We start from the raw sequence: 5,000 nt of genomic DNA on the forward strand, positions 1-5,000 counted from the left end.
CTTCCCGGAATGGCGGACTCTTCCCGCACTCCTATCGTGCAATCCACCCCTATATCTTGCGTTTCATGAAGAGTTATATCCAATATGCCATATTCCCGCTGTCCCTATACATGCTCTAAGTAGCTCGCTTGCTACAGCAGCAGCAGCACCACCTCCGCGCGCTTCCCTGGGGGCACTGAACCGCAGGACGCGAGACCCCACGCCCTGTGGCAAACAGGGCTCCTCGCAGAATATATACGGTCCCTACCCCGCACAACGATGACGGTGTGGGGGCCATTGTACGACACCGCTTCCTGCGGTGCCAACGCTGTCGTAGAGTCGATACTCCATCTTTGGTAGAAGGCAACCATTCCGCTGTAAATGAGTACGTCGCTCGTAGTTCAGTCACCTCGCAGCACTGCTCAGTAAACTATGCAGGCCCACATAGATAGATCAAATACGCAAATGCCCCTATACATGCTGAACGTCTGTGCAAACAAAACGAACCACACGTCACCCGCACACTCTATCACCCACACACTCTATCACACACTACTCTCTGCCTGTAACAAACACAGATACAATAATTAAGCACCGGCATGGACCAACGTCCGGTGCATCCTATCCGCCACAGTACACCAACCAGACTATGATAACCAGGCCAGGAGGTCCAATCATAAAACAGAATATCCCACTCGTCCGACAACCACAATTGCTCAGATAAGCCACCAACACCCACACATGTCCTACACAGGGGTGCACCCAACATCACCACACTGCCTCGTCTTACAGCACAAACACACTGGCAGGAATGAAACACACAGGTCTGCCGCAACCACAGACACGGCTCGCCCCCCCCCTCTCACTGGCGGAAAGCGCATCCCGACGTGACATAACTCCTTTGACACACTGACGCTGCCTCGGGCATCCACGTCCTACGGTCGATATCAACGAACCTCACCCCCCCCCCCCCCCCCACAACACGCCATCCCATACCACATTGTGTACCGTACCCAAACCTAACGTGTACTGTACTACAACGCAATGTGTACCATAACACAACCCAGTTTGTACCTTAACCTAACCTATGTCACCTTAACCTAACCTATGTCACCTTAACCTAACCTATGTCACCTTAACCTAACCTATGTCACCTTAACCTAACCTATGTCACCTTAACCTAACCTATGTCACCTTAACCTAACCTATGTCACCTTAACCTAACCTATGTCACCTTAACCTAACCTATGTCACCTTAACCTAACCTATGTCACCTTAACCTAACCTATGTCACCTTAACCTAACCTGTGTTGCACCTTAACCTACCTCAATTTGCACCGCAATGTAACTCAATTTGCACCGCAATGTAACTCAATTTGCACCGCAATGTAACTCAATTTGCACCGCAATGTAACTCAATTTGCACCGCAATGTAACTCAATTTGCACCGCAATGTAACTCAATTTGCACCGCAATGTAACTCAATTTGCACCGCAATGTAACTCAATTTGCACCGCAATGTAACGCAATTTGCACCGCAATGTAACGCAATTTGCACCGCAATGTAACGCAATTTGCACCACAATGTAACGCAATTTGCACCGCAATGTAACGCAATTTGTACCGCAATCTACCCCCATGTTGTGCCTTAACCTAACCCACGTTGTGCCTTAACCTAACCCACGTTGTGCCTTAACCTAACCCACGTTGTGCCTTAACCTAACCCACGTTGTGGCTTAACCTAACCCACGTTGTGGCTTAACCTAACCCACGTTGTGGCTTAACCTAACCCACGTTGTGGCTTAACCTAACCCACGTTGTGGCTTAACCTAACCCACGTTGTGGCTTAACCTAACCCACGTTGTGGCTTAACCTAACCCACGTTGTGGCTTAACCTAACCCACGTTGTGGCTTAACCTAACCCACGTTGTGGCTTAACCTAACCCACGTTGTGGCTTAACCTAACCCACGTTGTGGCTTAACCTAACCCACGTTGTGGCTTAACCTAACCCACGTTGTGGCTTAACCTAACCCACGTTGTGGCTTAACCTAACCCACGTTGTGGCTTAACCTAACCCACGTTGTGGCTTAACCTAACCCACGTTGTGGCTTAACCTAACCCACGTTGTGGCTTAACCTAACCCACGTTGTGGCTTAACCTAACCCACGTTGTGCCTTAACCTAACCCACGTTGTGCCTTAACCTAACCCACGTTGTGCCTTAACCTAACCCACGTTGTGCCTTAACCTAACCCACGTTGTGCCTTAACCTAACCCACGTTGTGGCTTAACCTAACCCACGTTGTGGCTTAACCTAACCCACGTTGTGCCTTAACCTAACCCACGTTGTGCCTTAACCTAACCCACGTTGTGCCTTAACCTAACCCACGTTGTGCCTTAACCTAACCCACGTTGTCGCCTTACCCTGCTCTGTAATTGGCATATGACACGTTACATTAATGTATTGTTGTCCAACCGCAACCGGCTCAGAATGTTGTGTACACAGCTATGTGTCATCTCCCCATAACAGCTGCATTGCAGTGTGGTACGCCATAGAGACGTGTGGGAGTAATGGACGCAGTGGATGGCGATCAGCATGAGCCGTCTGTTCATGTAGTGGCGCGTGTATGCAGACGTAGTAGTCTCTTCTCACACAATGTGATAGCACGGTGCCCCGCGTTCCACATCTGCGACATGCTACAGAGGCCGGTTGACAGTTGGTCGCGCAATGGAGATCGCATATGTACGGGGGCACCTTCCACGTGCCCTCTAGTCGGGCACATTTTGTTGCGTGGATGTGAGCGAATGTAGTGTGTCTTGACACCTGACAGGCAGGCATGCAATAATAGTTGACTTTGCAAACGGGGATGGACGTGTACGTTTACTGGTGACGTTACGCAAATGAACAACTGGTAACCCGTTGTGGTGCGGTTGATCTTGCTGGAGGTACATCTGTGAGGGCAACGATCGGTACAGCTACGAAGCGGTCCCCACCATACCAACGAACGTGAATGTGAATCTGGGTGTGAAGCGATACGCGGCTGTGGGTGGGTGGGACTGTCCCCGGCCGGTGAGGGGGGGGCCGCCCGGCGTGCTGGCCGCGCGGTGCGTGGGCGCACGCGCTACAGCCGGCTGGTGGGGGCGCCAGTGGCAGGCGCGCCGGCCGACGGACGCGGCAGGCGGCGCAGCTGCGCGCCGGGGCACCCTGCGCGCGGCGCCGTGCAGCCAAAGTGGGTCCTCGCGGACCCGGTGCGAAGCGCGGTGGACATCTGCAGTGTGCTGGTCCGATTGAGGACTGTGTGCGTTGAGGATGCGCCGCCGCCCGGCACTCGGCGCCGCGACGCCGTCTGCTGCTCGGTCGCCCCAGCGGTTCTCGCTGGTGGTTTGTATCGCAGTTGTGCGGACGTGTTGGCACGTGCGCTGTGCTGGGAGAGTTCGCTTCGGCACCCACGTGGGGCCTTTGCCCTTCTGTGGCGCTGGCGTTGGAGCTGCCGGTCACCGTAGGTGGCGCGTGTTGTCTCCCGCCGGCAATGCCACGACAGCACGCTCCCGGGCCTCTGTCGGCAGCGGCAAGCTCAGTTGGGAGCACGGGTGGTCGCACCTAAAGCGTCTACTCGCCTAACTCCGGGCGATTGCGCCTCTCTCGAACCCGACCAAGTACTTAGGACGGCGCTGCGCGCCGCCGGGACCTGAGAGGGTTTCGAGGTGTATTGTGCAGGGGAGCCCAGCCTCCTCCTGTTTGCAGAATAATTGAGCGGACGCTTGCGTGTTCGCGCGGGCCCCCGGGACACACTCCCGGGCGGCCGGCTGCTCAGCTCTAGTTGACGCAGCTCCCTGGTTGATCCTGCCAGTAGTCATATGCTTGTCTCAAAGATTAAGCCATGCATGTCTCAGTACAAGCCGCATTAAGGTGAAACCGCGAATGGCTCATTAAATCAGTTATGGTTCCTTAGATCGTACCCACGTTACTTGGATAACTGTGGTAATTCTAGAGCTAATACATGCAAACAGAGTCCCGACCAGAGATGGAAGGGACGCTTTTATTAGATCAAAACCAATCGGTCGGCTCGTCCGGTCCGTTTGCCTTGGTGACTCTGAATAACTTTGGGCTGATCGCACGGTCCTCGTACCGGCGACGCATCTTTCAAATGTCTGCCTTATCAACTGTCGATGGTAGGTTCTGCGCCTACCATGGTTGTAACGGGTAACGGGGAATCAGGGTTCGATTCCGGAGAGGGAGCCTGAGAAACGGCTACCACATCCAAGGAAGGCAGCAGGCGCGCAAATTACCCACTCCCGGCACGGGGAGGTAGTGACGAAAAATAACGATACGGGACTCATCCGAGGCCCCGTAATCGGAATGAGTACACTTTAAATCCTTTAACGAGTATCTATTGGAGGGCAAGTCTGGTGCCAGCAGCCGCGGTAATTCCAGCTCCAATAGCGTATATTAAAGTTGTTGCGGTTTAAAAAGCTCGTAGTTGGATTTGTGTCCCACGCTGTTGGTTCACCGCCCGTCGGTGTTTAACTGGCATGTATCGTGGGACGTCCTGCCGGTGGGGCGAGCCGAAGGCGTGCGACCGCCTCGTGCGTGTTCGTGCGTCCCGAGGCGGACCCCGTTGAAATCCTACCAAGGTGCTCTTTATTGAGTGTCTGGGTGGGCCGGCACGTTTACTTTGAACAAATTAGAGTGCTTAAAGCAGGCAAGCCCGCCTGAATACTGTGTGCATGGAATAATGGAATAGGACCTCGGTTCTATTTTGTTGGTTTTCGGAACCCGAGGTAATGATTAATAGGGACAGGCGGGGGCATTCGTATTGCGACGTTAGAGGTGAAATTCTTGGATCGTCGCAAGACGAACAGAAGCGAAAGCATTTGCCAAGTATGTTTTCATTAATCAAGAACGAAAGTTAGAGGTTCGAAGGCGATCAGATACCGCCCTAGTTCTAACCATAAACGATGCCAGCCAGCGATCCGCCGCAGTTCCTCCGATGACTCGGCGGGCAGCCTCCGGGAAACCAA

General features: G+C 53.5%; 1 non-coding gene across 1 annotated transcript in view; it reads left to right on the forward strand.

The window, feature by feature from the left end:
* The first annotated feature begins 3,809 nt into the window (after positions 1-3,809).
* The window catches only part of LOC126150953 (small subunit ribosomal RNA), a 1,910-nt gene continuing 719 nt past the window's right edge, over positions 3,810-5,000 (forward strand). The window contains exon 1 of the ribosomal RNA XR_007531766.1: positions 3,810-5,000. This exon is cut by the window's right edge and continues 719 nt beyond it. This is a non-coding gene — a ribosomal RNA (small subunit ribosomal RNA).

This window comes from Schistocerca cancellata, unplaced genomic scaffold, assembly GCF_023864275.1.
Source record: "Schistocerca cancellata isolate TAMUIC-IGC-003103 unplaced genomic scaffold, iqSchCanc2.1 HiC_scaffold_1020, whole genome shotgun sequence".
NCBI lineage: Eukaryota > Metazoa > Arthropoda > Insecta > Orthoptera > Acrididae > Schistocerca > Schistocerca cancellata.